A 14,257-nucleotide genomic window follows, 5' to 3' on the forward strand; every position below is an offset into this window, starting at 1 on the left:
TTATGATGAGCAGTCTCTAAGAGACTGGGCCCCCCATAGTCCTGCTTCTTGCGCATAGACCCTTCCCACAGTGACCCAGAGCCAACCTTTGTGACTAACAGAACTCTGCAGGAAGCACAGCATGTGACCCTGAGCGGAGCAAAAGACATGTGACTCTAGCCTTGGCCTCTTGGTTAGCTTGCTCTGAGGAAAGCCAGCTACCGTGATGGAAGGATGTTCGAGGGGCCTCCTAGAAAAGCCCATGTGGAGAGGAACTGAGGCCAGCGAAGCTAGCACCACCCTGCCAATCAGGGCTTGCAAGCTGCCTCAGTGTTGTGTGTCCCAGCCCATCAGCTCCCAACAGATCTCAGTTCTAGCTTGTGCCTTCTGGCTGTAACTTTCATCCCTGAGCAGGGATACACTGTCTCCACTGTGCTCTAGTGGGCTTATCCACACACTGTAAAGTGCAGTGTCTTAGTTAAGGTTTCTAGTGCTTCGAGAAAATACCACGACCACAAAAGCCAGTTGGGGAAGAAAGGGTTTCTTTGGGCTTATACTTGGCCACTCACTGAAGGAAGCCAGGACAGGAATCTAGAGGCAGGAGCTGTTGCAGAGGCCGTGGAGGAGGGATGCTTTACTGGCTTGCTCAGCCTGCTTTCTTATAGAACTAAGGACTACCGGTTTAGGGTTGGCATCACCCACAATCGGCCGGGCCCTCTCCCTCTTCCATCATCAATTAAGAAAATGCCCTACAGCCAGATCTTACAGAGGGAGACATTTTCTCACTTGAGGTTCCCTCCTTTCAGACGACTCTGGTTTGCGGGTCAAATTGACAAAGACTAGCTAGACACGCAGTCTACGAGCACTGATGACATAAGGCATATCCAGGTAGGTCTGCCATTCAGCAGCAGCTCACTAGCGCCCTCTGTTGTGCTTTCTTGATTTAACTTAATGGTCACAACAGCCTCACAGGTAGATGCGAACAGCCACCCTCATTCTATAGGTGAGGAAACTGAGGCTCAGCTTTTCTCTCGCCTCTTCTGCATAGCCAAACCCTAGATCAGTGGTGACTCACCCGCGCTTGGTCCTCACCTTTCCAGTTGCGAGGACCTATAGTTCCAGTGTAAGGGCTTCCTTGGGGTAGGCACCTTAGTTAGGGTGCCTAACTTTAGGAGCGTGTGGAGGAAATGGTTTATTTTGTGTCACAGCTTGTAGTCTGTCACCGAGGGAAGGCAGGGGAAGAACTGAAGCAGGCGCCGTGAAGGAGCACTGCTTACTTTCTTGTTCCACCCGGGACCACCTGCCCAGGGTGTGACACCACCCACAGTAGGCTGAGCCCTCCCCCAGTGACTGTTGAGCAAGCCGATGATGGAGAAGGCATCTGCTCAACGAAGGTTCTCTCTTCCTAAATGTCCTTAGTCTGCGTCAAGCTGACAAATAACTAGCTGGCAGTGGGCCAGAGCTGCCGCGGACCTAGTCCTAAAGCAGCCTCCAGCAAACGTAGGCCCTGCGTGCATTAGGCAGTTGGCATCCCAGACCTTTGGGAAGATCACCTGAATTGTGCTTTGCAGGGTCTCTCACACAGTCCAACCATGAAGCCGCTCAGCTGCTCATATGGAAACCTCCCGATAACATCCTTTACAGCCATTCTCCTTTCCTTGTTAGACTCCCCAACAGCAACTCCTTAGCTCCCTGGATCCATTCACATCCTTTGTCTTGGGGTTAATTTCTAGAATGGAACTATCCCCAAAAACACAGATGAAATTATGGGTCACCAAGCCGGATGACGCAAGTTCTGTTCCTAGGACCCACATCACATGATAGAAGAGAAGCTCTGACTCACAGAATTATCCTCTGGCCTCCACAGGTCCACTGTGGCATGGCCACGCCTCTGTGGGTGGTGCGTGTGGGTCCTCACACACCATAATAAGTAAATATCATTTTAAAATATTTTTAAAAGAGAAATGACAGCGCTGGGGTTAGAATTAAGAGCTAGTTCTCAAGTGGGCTGGTTGAGAGCCGGACACAGCTGAGTGGTTTTCTATGCAAATATGCACATATGCAAATGGAGACAGGCCTAAACCCTGCTACAACTTTGTGGGTATGCACCAGCAGTCATACAGGAATGTGGTGTTCAAGTGGGCTTTTGCAAGGTAGAGGGAATAGAGGTAGTACTGCCTCAAAATGCAGGGGGAAAAGATTTTGAACATTGTCATTTAAAGAAAAAAAAAAGGATAATAATTGGGGAGATATTTAGGTTTACTTTGATGGCACAATGTATATAGTATTAAAATATCATGAATCATTCCAAGCATAATTTTTTGTGCTTTACGTACCAATAAGAAGTTTTAATTAACAATGTTTAAGGGTTATCAGTCTTTAAGGTTTAGCCACATATCTGAGCTCTCTTTTCTTGTAAATCTTTGAGGCTTCATTAATTAAATGGGGCCAGAGAATACTACCCAGTGTTGGCTATGCTTTCCTGCTCAGCGGCACATCACCAGGTTTATGCTGAAACTGGCTTCATGCCTTCATGCAAAAGTGATAATGTGAGCCCAGAGCCTTGCCCCCCCCCCCCATCACGTCAGCCAGCGGCCCCTGCTCTTAGAGGCTATGAGCTACAGCAGCCAAAGCCTGGGAGAGCTTCGAGAGCAGGTGGCCACATCAGTTCACTGGAGGGGAAGTGCGCAGGTTCATTTCTCCCCCTCTAATTTGTGTCTTGTAAAACCATCAGCCACCATACGAGGGTATGTATCTAGTCTTACTGTAACTTGTTATGCCATGTTTGATTGACATCCCTGGGAGGCCTGCTCTTCTCTGAAGGGAAATGGAGGAGGCGTGGATCTGGGGAAAGGAGAGGAGTTGGGGGAGGGACAGTCAGGATATAATATATGAAGAAAGAGTAAATTAAAGAGGAAAAAAAAACCCACGAAATCAGTGCCTTCATCAGTCTGCATAGGCTGGACCAGGAAGCCAGAGACTCTGAGAGGGGAAAACCCCACCTGGATCTGGAGAAAGCCCAAGCTTTTATCTGGCCTCCCCAGAACCTAGAGAAACCATGGCCCATGGTTCCTGGGCTTTACCTTCCTAAATCAGGAGGTCTGGCTTCTAGTGGACACCACCCATCTCTGCCTGCACTTTTCTTTGCCAGCGGCTTCCTGTCCACACCAGCCTCTTCTTTCAACCTCCAGAACTAATCTAGGATGCCTTTCCCTTTTCATCAAAGAGGAGTGAATAAGCAGCTGAGAAATATCTACCTAATAGAATCTTCTAGTAAGTTTGAGTTTCCACTACCATCATCCATCGACAGGCTGCCTCCTCAGGTTTAGGGGTGAGGGTGTTTTGTACCTAAGGAAATTCTGCACACAGAATGTCTTCATAGACTAACAATAAACATTAGCACATTGAAAGCCCAACACATCCTAGAACCAAAAAAGCAATTTTAACCTAATATTTTCCAAAAACAACACTCATACCTTTTAAAGATTTATTTATTTATTTATTTATTTATTTATTTATTATGTATACAGCGCTCTGCCTGCATGTATACCTGCATACCAGAAGAGGGCATCAGGTCTCATTATAGATGGTTATGAGCCACCATGTGGTTGCTAGGAATTGAACTAAGGACCTCTGGAGCAGCAGTCAGTGCCCTTAACCTCTGAGCCATCTCTCCAACCCCACTTGTATCTTTTAAAAACCACCTATAAACACCTGGTAGAGAACCGATGTTCTACAAAACAGTTTGCAATCACTATCCTAAATATTCAAATTATCACCTAGCATAGGATTTTTATATCTATCTTTTTTTTTTTCTTTTTTTGAGGCCGATTCACAGTGGAGATCTTGCCAGCCAGCCTCTTCAGATGGCTGAGGAATTAAATGAGCAAAGGAGTGTTGGGTGGAGGACACAGCAGTACAGATGTTGCTTATTACTGCTTGGAAACTCCCGGCTGTAGTCTTGCTCGGAGCGGAACGGCTAACATCTGTGGCAGGTGGATGCCAAGGCATCGACATTAAGATTCAAGACCTGCCAGATGTGCCAGTTGTGACACCTGGGGAAAAGGGGAGTCAGAAGCCGACTGAGCAGTGCCGCATCCCGGGGCTGTAGCAATGGCAGGCAGTCTCAAAAGCATTGTGGAAGGCAGGGCAGTGGGTCATTCTGACTTCACAGCGATGATTCATTGGACCCTACCACCCCAGAAAGGAGAGAAGATCATGAGTGGGGAGTCCCTATTCATCAGGGGTAATCCTACCTACCTTGCCCAGCAACATTTGGTAGAGTACATTGTTTATTCATGAAGGGGGGGACCTGAGTGCTACGCCATCAGGTTCAAGGAGATTGCAGTTTTGAATCCTGGCTTCCTGGGACTAGCGATTAACAATCCAATCACTGGGCCTTTATTGATTTAGAGGGAAGATTAATGTCTCGCTTCTTGGAACTGACCTTTAAGTACTAAACAGGCAATATACAGAGAGACCTTGCTGCGGATTGATGAGGTTTGTCCCCACAGACTCCTATGTTCATCACCTGGTCCCCAGCATAGGAGTGTGGACGAATCGAACCTTTAAGAAGGGGAGCTCAGTACAGAGTCATTAGATCATGGGAACTTATGAATGGATGACTGTTGTGTTACAGGTGTAGCTCAGATCTGCTAGGAGCTAATTAGCATCTGTGAGAGGAGTAGTTATAAAAAGAGTGAACTTGCCCGGCGTGGTGGCGCACGCCTTTAATCCCAAGTACTCGGGAGGCAGAGGTAGGTGGATCGCTGTGAGTTCAAGGCCAGCCTGGTCTACAAAGCGAGCTCAGAACAGCCAAGGCTACACAGAGAGACCCTGTCTCGAAAAACTAAAAAAAAAAAGGGAACTTGGCCCCTCCCCAGATTCATGTATCCTTGCTTATCATGTGACTCTTCTGCGCATACCCATTTCCCGGTCTGCGTCTCTGCCATGTTGTGATGCAATGGGATAAAAACCCTAACCAGGATGCAGATGCCATGATTTTTGGATTTTCCAGCGACCAGAATTGTGAGCCAGATAGGCTTCCCTGTTTGAAAGTTTTCTGAGCTTCAGCTATTTGGTTACAGAAACACGAAGCTGACCAAGACAGACACAAAATGTAAACCTCCCTTGATGTATGGTAATTAGGGAAGGTCAAATTGTCCCTACAAACATAGCCTTCTTCCCTCTCAACTATACGAAGGACCTCTTGGGACCTTACCCTACTGTGTGCATTGATCTTTACTCCTAAAATGAGCTTGACTCTGTTCTCTGACCTTCATGCACTGTGGCCATAGGTCTCCTGTCCCTGTCTCAGCCATTAGGGGAGGTACCACTGAGAGGTGTTTTCTTCTTCCAGCTACTGCAGCCCCTGGCTAAGGGCAGTGGCCACACTTATCAAAGGCCCAGATGATCAGCTTGGCTCATGTTGTTTCCAGGACTGATTCTCCCCCTCAGCCTGCCCTCACAGGTATGTATGAAGGGAAGCCTCTTTTCTTTGGTAGGAGCTGTGGCAGGCTCCATTGTTCCTTCTGGGTTTCCTTTAAACCTCCATTTGTAAGTTGAACCTTCATGAGGTTCTCATTAACTGCCAGGCTCCTGGACCATGGACCTCCGGATGCTCCTGAGATGCTGAAGGCCAGAGACATTCTACACTCACTGTTGTGTGAGTTGGTCTTGGGGTCTCTGCATGGAGCCACCTAGGGTGTGGCGCTTTTTCACGTTCTCTGCTTTCTCTATTTTACCTTTTCCCCTCTCTTTTAAAGATCTTTCATTTTTACTATGTGTCTTTACATGTGTGTATATATCTGTATGAATGTATGTCACATAAACACAAGTGTCCACAGAGGCCCAAAGAGGGTACTGGAGCCCCTGGTGCTGCAGTTACAGGTGGTTTTGAACTGTCTAATGTAAAGTTGGGAGCTGAACTGAGGTGGCGAGTGCTCTTAACTGCTGAGTCATCAGCCTTTGATCTTCAGTAGTGCTTCGTGGCCAGTACAGAAGGGGAGATACCCATTAATAATCACTCAGAGGCTGTACGTGGAATTTCTCCACTCCCTTCCCATTATATCATTCTCCACAAAGGACAGAGAGAGCAAATGCATGGCTCTGAGCCTCAGTTTCCCCTTTGCAAGATGAGAATAACCTCTTCTCAAAATGCTAAAGAAGGTGTCCTTATTAGCACAACGAAATTAAAGATCACAGAGATAAGTAGTTTGCTCCAAGTTACCCAGCTATGAAAGAGCAAGGTCCAAAGTGAAGAGTTCCTAACCATAAATATGGGGCTCTTGGGGCCAGAGAGATGGCTCAATGGTTAAGAGCACTGTCTGAGCTTCCAGGGGTCCCCAGTTCAACTCCCAGCAACCACTTGCTGATTCACAACCATCTATAATATGATCTGGTGGCCTCTTCTGGCATGCAGGTGTACATGCAGATAATGCACTTATAAAAAAATAAACCTTTAAAAAGTCTTATAAATGTGGGGCTCTTAAAATTGCACCACAGCCTTCCTTTTAGTGTGATAAAATCAGGGTACCCTTGAAGAGTTAGGAACTGAGATGAAGAGGGGATAGTTTTGTTGCTATAGCAAAATACATGAGAGAAACTATTGAGAAGCAGGAAAGGTATATTTGGGCCCACAGGTTTCATTGCTTCTAGACTTCTGCGGGGTGAAACAGAACATCTCAGAGAACGTGAAAGAACAAAACTGCTCACCCAAGGCAAACAGAAGGCAGGGAGAGCAAAAGAAGGGGGGCCAAGACCAGGATATTCCCTTCCAAGGCATACCCCAGTCATCCAGTCCCTCCAACCTGGCCCCACCCCCCCCCCACCCCCCACTAGTAGCCCAAGTTACAAATGCATCATTGAGTTACTCCAGTGGCGAGGTCAGAGGCCGTAGGAGCCAATCACTAACAACACATGCCTTTTGGGTCTTGTCGGGGGAGGGTTTACTTGTGTGTTTGGGGTTTGCTTTTGGCTTACAGAGACCCAGGCTGTCCTTGAACTCACTGTGTAGCTCAGAATGACCATGGATTTTATTTTGTTTTATTTTTTTTAATCTTCTTGCCTCTACCTCCCTAGTGTGGGGATTACAGGCTTTCGCCACAACATCCACTTTATGTTGGGCTGAGGATCCAACCCAGGGGCCTCTATGCAGGATAGACAAGCACTGAGCCAGCCTCGGCCCCTTGCATGCTTCTTTTAAAAATTTGGTTTCACGTGGTCATTTAGTGGGGGAAGCACATCATATCTAATGCATAACAGATTGCTCACAGTCTAAGAACACACACTGGAGAAGTGTCACTTAGGTTCCCTTTGGGATCTGAGGTGTACACTTTCCCTTTTCGATGGGACTGTGGTTTGCTAACACAGATTATCTCACGGTCCTCAAAAGCATTCCTGGGTCTTTACGTGGATCATAGCTGGGATTGTACCACTTGCAAACCATGACTATTTCTAGATCTCCAGCTTTGGTTTCTTGCCTTCACGGGGCAGGGAGTAGGGGGGGGGGCAGGGGCAGGATGAGCGGCAGTAATTTGTCAAGGTAAAAGTGAGAGGCCTGAATAAACAATACTGACAATGCTTTGTGCAGAGAAGCTTCTCAGTAAGTCCCACATCCTATCCCCCTCCATGCCCCCTACCTCCCCCCACCTCCCCACCTCACCTCCCCACCCCACTCCCACCTTCCAGGGCATCCCACCCACTCCCTAGGAATCAGCATCCCTTGAGGTGAGAGGTCCAGGAAAAGGGAGAAAACCTCCACTAGTCTCCAGCTTTGCTGCGCCTTTTCGAAGGCTGGCTGCCTTACACATCAGCCGAGGTGTGGAAGGAAGTTATGTCAGGCCCTGTCATGCGCTGGGCACCTTCTCTGAGGTCAGGACACTGTGAGCAAAGCCTCAGAAATCCCCGCGTGCGGCTCAGCGGCGCCTTGTCAGAGCTGACAGCCACCATCTGATGTGAATTACCTCCAGCTAGCAAGAGCTAAGCCCTTCACAGGAGTTTACTTCCTAAGGAACTCAGAGGCGCAAATGAGGCTGAGGAGAAAAGCCCAGCATTTGCAGGGATTAAAGCCATCGGATATTGAGCATTTCCTGGCCCACAGGACCCTGCCAGGCTGCTGGGCCAGAGGTGGAGGGATCTAGAAATGGTTTAGTTACAATGATAACCTATTTCTGTTGGCTGCTCGTGCGGAGTCTGAGGAAAGGCTAAGGCAGATTATCCTTAGATGCAAAGCCAGGCACCTTCAGAAGCAAAAGCCTGGCCCCTCTATAGGTTTCTCATTAGTGTAACTAAACTTCACACTCTCTCTTCTCTGCTCCCTATAGAGAGAAAACAAAGCAGACGAAGGCTAAGAGCCGAAGCAGAGTTCATCTCTGGGCTAATCGGCCACGGCCAAAAGGTAGGAATAGAGAGCTGAGGGCCCTCCTTCAGCGGCATGCCTTCTTTCCCGAGGAAGGAAGCTCGTGTCGGAGATGGACTTGTCCACAACAGCAGGTACGTTAGACATAGCGAGTCCTCGCTGCGTGGGCCTGGATCCCTTCTAAGGTTGCCAGTGTACCGCAGCCTTGGCGTGGTTTTCGGGAACGTCTTTGAGTTTTCTCACTATGCCAAGCTCTGTCCTGACTCGGGGCTTTTGAAATGTTCCTGTCCTCCTGTGTGGTTAACTATCTCTAGATTCCGAGTCTCGTGGCACCAGTCCTTTTTCAGTTCTCGTTAGGTATCAGACCGCAGCCCCCAGAGGTGGCCCGTGGTGGGCAGAGTCACTCTCTGACAAAAAAATCTAGGCCTTTCCTTCCCCAGGCGAATAGAATGGTGCAATTGTTTCACGTTTATGTCTTGGCTTTTTGATTTTTCACCCTAGTCCCGTTGCCAGCCATATTGTCGTGAGCAGGCAGGTGCTTGTGTGGATTCTGTCGTTCTGGGGAGCTATGTTTCTGTCACTTTGACAAAACGCTGCAAGAAGCCAAACTTGAAGGAGAAGAGCTTTGTCTTGGCTCAGGGTTCTAGTGCGTGGGTCATTGGCCCTGTTGCTTTTGGCCTGTGGAGGGAGAGTCAGACCATCATGGCGGAGACCAAGCTGTTTGCCTGGTGGCAGCTGGGAAACAAAGCAAATGAGAGGAAGGGACTGACGTCCCAGCATCCCCTTCAGAGAAAAGACGCCAGGGGCCTGTTTCACCTGCATGGGCTTCGCATCTCAAAGATTCCACCATCTCCCAATGACCATGTGGGTTGGTGACAAAGTCTTTAACCTGTGGCCTGTGGGGGACATTCCCCGAGATCTAAATCGTTAACACATGGAGTTCACAAACGCTCAAAAGACTTTGTTTTTAGTGTCTTTGTTTTTCAGGGGAGGGCAGAGGCTCAGTGAGTACAAACTGTGTGCGTGAAGCCACATAGCTGGGCAACTGAAGGGCCACACTGCAGGATGCTGTCATTGGAACCGCTAAGGTCATAGTCTGGGCCCTGGCAGCCCTAACAAAAGCGGGCTCAGCCACCTGTCCTCAGCAGGTCCATTAAAGCAGAAGGAGGAGATGTATTTAGTGCGCCCACATTAGGAAGAGGAACAAACGAAGAGCTCTTGTGACATTTGCCTCAAGTCCATTTCTGGGGTCCTGACCTGATGTTTAAGTACAGAGTAAGTTATGCCTAGCTGAAGAGTCACGGTCAAGGTGTGGTCCTGCCCATCACTGACCCTTTATTGTCTGGGCTCCAGCCTCCTGCAAGGTGGTCTGAAAGTTCTTCAGAATTGTATGCAATCTCTTCCCTGGAAAGACACGCGCCTCCTCTGGTTGAAACGAGGCCTTAGTTGATTTCTTCCTCCCAGCATAAGGTTCGTCAGTAGTGTCACAGGACTCTAAAAGGAGGGAAGGAAGCGTCTCTCTGTGGAATCCCTTCCCTCTTGTTGGAAGCCTTGCAGTAGCAGACTGCACGCCCACTGTTCCCTCCTCTCACCTATGCTGTCTTTGTAGACACCACCGAGGCCTCAAGCTCTGAGTACCCCAGACTGGTCAGGATATCCGGACCGCCCCTCTTCCTGCCTCCTCCCCCACCCCTGTGGTACTTTGCTTTGAGAATCCAAGGTCCCCAGAGCTGATCTACAGCTTTCTTCCAGACACCCCAACCCCAATTAGCCAATGAAAAGAACCACATCCCTGGGCCTCGTGTGCAAGGCTTTGGCTCAGTGATGCTGGGCAAGGTTTTAGTTCTTGTAGTTTTGTTTTTTCTTTAACCAGGCATCCCCACCCCCCACCCCTCACCCCAGGTGATTATAACACATTTTCATGCTGGACCCAAAGCCTTAGGGTATCTGGTTCCCTGTCTGATTCTTCTGTTTTGACTGTGGTTACCTGGAAGGAGATGGTGGGGAGAACGCTGTGGGCGACAGAGAAGAAAAGCCCTGCCGACCTTTTTATTCAAAAGGAATAAAGGGGAATTGTGCTCCAGGAAGTAGGCAGGAAGGTGGAAATCGGCCTTTGAATTGCCTGCATGGGGAATGTATTCTCTCCTGCTTGCTCTGGCAGTCTCACCAGGGCCAGGCCTAGGAACAGGTGGACCTCACAGGGAGGCTTATGGGCTCCAGAACTGCCTTGTAAATAAGTCATAGGCACAGCTGGGCCTCCGGCCTCATAAATATTGACCAGCTGTGATTAAACAGTCCACTCCAGGCCACATTATCTAGTGGGAAGGCTCCTTTATTAGGCTATTAAATAAGCATGAGCCAGCACCTGCTCTATCTGACCATCCTGTGAAGAACGGTGCTCTGGCCAGGCATTATGTAACCAGATAGGTAAGAAGAGCCACCGATTTCATTAGGCAAGTTTTACAAAAGACATTTATTTGTTTCATTGCCGTGTGTTTGTGTGTGTGTGTGTGTGTGTGTGTGTGTGTGTGTGTACACGCGCGTGCATGCATGAATGCGTGTACCTGTGTGTGAACACAGACTAGAGGTGTTGAATATTTTCTTCTGTCATTGTTCTTCTATTCCTTTGAGACAGCGCCTCTCCCTGAACCTGGGGCTCACAGCGCCTCTCCCTGAACCTGGGACTAACATTTTCTTAGCCTGGAGTCCAACAATCCCAAGCGCTCCTCTCCTCTCTGTTGCCCTCAGAGCTGGAGTTACCGCTACAGGCAGAATCCCCAGCTTGTCATGTGGGCGCTGAGACTTCACCTCCATGTTCTCATGGCACAGCAAGTGCAAAAACATCTTTCCAGCCCACATCATTGAGTGGTTGTTTAAAATTTAAAAATATTTTGAGAATTTTATATATGCATACTGTATTTGCATCATTCACAACCCATACCTTTGCAACCTCCAATAGCACCTGTATTCCCTCTCTTTTTCTTCCTATTATTATTACATATACATATGTACACATGCACACACACACACACACACACACACACACACACATCCTTCTGAGTCTGTTTAGTGTTGCTTATTCATATGTGTATGTGTTAAGGTTGAGCACTTGAGATTGGGTAACCTATCAGAATGCTCATTACTGGAGAAGACGGATTCTCCATCTCTCAGCAGCCATGAATTGTCCATAGCTCCTCATTTAAGGGGAGAGCCTTGTGAGATTTCCCACATCCACCCTGGCCAGTGGGTCCTCACTGCAGGTTTTGTTCAGGCAGCTCTATTGTTGACATTTCACTGGTGCAACTTCCATGTCATAAACAGAAGACACTGTCTCACAGCAGGCATTGTGGGCCTCTGGCTCTTAAAGAGACCCACCCATCTCTTCCTTGGTGTTCCCTGGCCCTTAAGTGAAAGGGTTGCATTGCAGATGCATCGCTTGGCGTTGGGCATCCTTCAGTCTAATGTTGTTTGAATTTTGACAGCTGTGGATTTCTGCAATGATCTTTCTCTGCTCTAAAGAGAAGCTTTTTCCTTTTGTCTTTGTTTGTTTTGTTTCGTTGTTTGTTTGAGACAGGGTCTCTCTGTGCAGCCCTGGCTGTCCTAGAACTCACTCCGTAGACCAGAGCTGTCTTGAACTCAGAGATCACACCTGCCATTGCTTTCCAAGTGCTGGGGCCTGACCAAGGGAAGCTTTCTGATTAGGCCCAGTTTAAAATGAGCCCTTTCTCACTTTCACAAGACGTTAGGCTAGGATCTGGAGGTAGAACGGCTTGGTGAAGATATTTTAATGCAACATAAGACAAACTTAAAATAAGTTTTCTTCCCGAAAATTATCAAAACAATATTCTAAAAAGGCGATGGCAGAGAAGGAACCAGAGAGCCCTTAGTGTGGGGGTTTATTCGCAAAGGTTGTAGGTATGAGCTTCCCAGACAGCTTGGTGTACCTCAAAGGAATAGGTTACTGTCTCCTGTCTGCAACCAAGGCTCACCAACTGGCAGTGGAGTGTGTGTGTGTGTGTTGTAACCATCCCTTTGATTGTCACACTGTTAAAACAGTGGGACCCAAGAAATGGAAAGTTCCCAGGAACCTCACGTGGGAAGCCTGTTGTCCATCAGAGGAGGAGCTTGTCTCCTGCAAAGAGATTTCACACACTTGTGACGGTTTGTCAAGGGAAGACTGAACGTGAGACCATGATGACAGTGGGACCACACCATGACCAGCACTGCTTAGATATGCATACCCCTTGCCTTCTATTTAAATCCAAACCTTTCACCCGAGTCGGGAGATAGACTTGGGATGGGGGCCTGTGTTCCTCTCCCCAATGTGGCCACATCGAATAAACCTGTTATCTCTGCTTTTTACTGTTTAATTGGCATACTGTTTAATTGGCTGAGCCCTGCTTATTAGGGCTGCCCAGGACCCAGGCTCTGATCCTAATGACTTCAGTAGCAAACAAGCCACAGGCGCACCCTGACGGGGAAGCTGTCAGGAAGGGAAAACAGCAGCCGACTCTTTGAGCATCCTGTATGACTGGGTTGGAGGGCACCTCTGGCTTTCTGTAGCTGGATTAATCTAGAAGGGCATAGGAAAGGGAGGGAGGAGCTTTCAGCTCCAAAGCTGGCCCCCAGAGGCCTGTTGTTAAGGAAGGTGCTGCGTTTCCTGGGCTGCCTGCTGCAGGCAGGAGCCTCACCTTCAGGACTAATTAACCAAGCTGGCAGGCTATCCGTGTGCCCCAGAGAAAGGTTTTTGTGTGACGGATACTTTTGTCATCATCCATCTACATCGGTCATACACCTGACCTCGCCAAGCTGTTCAAACTACAGGGCTTGAAAGAACAAAGGCATGCGCTCTCCTGGGTTTGGGGAAGATATTTGCTAGTCCATGCTCTTTCTGGTAGGTTCTGGATGCTCCCAGCTTGCTCTTCATGCTTCCTGCTTCTGTTGTGGCAGGGTTGGTTTCCTATATCTGAATTATCCTGACGCCTTCTCTCACCTGTGTCTATGCCTCTCTGTGTGTGCACATGTGCAGATATGGGTGCAAGTAAGTGCAGAGGTCAGGGGTCAATCTCAGGCACCATTTCCTAGGGGCTTCTCACTTTCTTTCTTCAGAGGGAGTCTCTAACCAGGACCTGGCATGCTAGGACTGACTTGGCTATGCCAGCTGGTCAGCGAGCCCCAGGGATCCTCCTGTCTCCACTCCCTTAGCCCTGGACTCTCAAGTACATGCTTCTACACCCCGATTTTTACATGTGATAGAGAACAAACTCAAATCCTTAGGCTTATGTGAAAAGTACCATACCAACTAAATCATGTCCCCAGAGCCATCTGTAGAACTAGCTCCTTCTTATTGGGACCCTCATCTTACCGGATTAAACCTGTTATAGTTATAATATCCTCAGCCTGATGCCACCTGTATTATGGTTTGTGTGTGTCCAATGTAGGCTACTGTGTCTGAACCTTCATTCTCAGGGCAGCGATACGGGAGAGGTGAAGCCTACTGGGAGGGTGAGGTCCGAGGGAATGACGTCTTCCTGAGCGTGTGTCAATGACTTCATCATGGCTAGGCTAGCTGAGAACTTGGCCCCTTTATTCTTGCATGAGGTTGTGGACCCCTGCTTTCTATTCCCACCACCTTAGGCCCACACCAGATGCAGCTGCCTGGCTTCAAACTCCACAATCACGCCCATATCAACTTCCCTTTATAATCACCCAGTGTTGGGTTGGAAAGAGACTTATCTTCAAATAAAGCCACGTTCCCAGGTATCAGGGAGTGAGGACCTGAATATGGCGCCACTCCTGTGCTTCCCCACTGCACAGGGTCTGTCTCAGTCACTGTTCTCTTGCTATGAAAAGACATCATGACCAAGTCATTTCATAGGACATGGCATTGAACTTGGGGGCTTGTTTATGGCTTAAGAG

Source organism: Acomys minous (genome assembly GCF_964271855.1).
Source record: "Acomys minous genome assembly, chromosome: 17".
NCBI lineage: Eukaryota > Metazoa > Chordata > Mammalia > Rodentia > Muridae > Acomys > Acomys minous.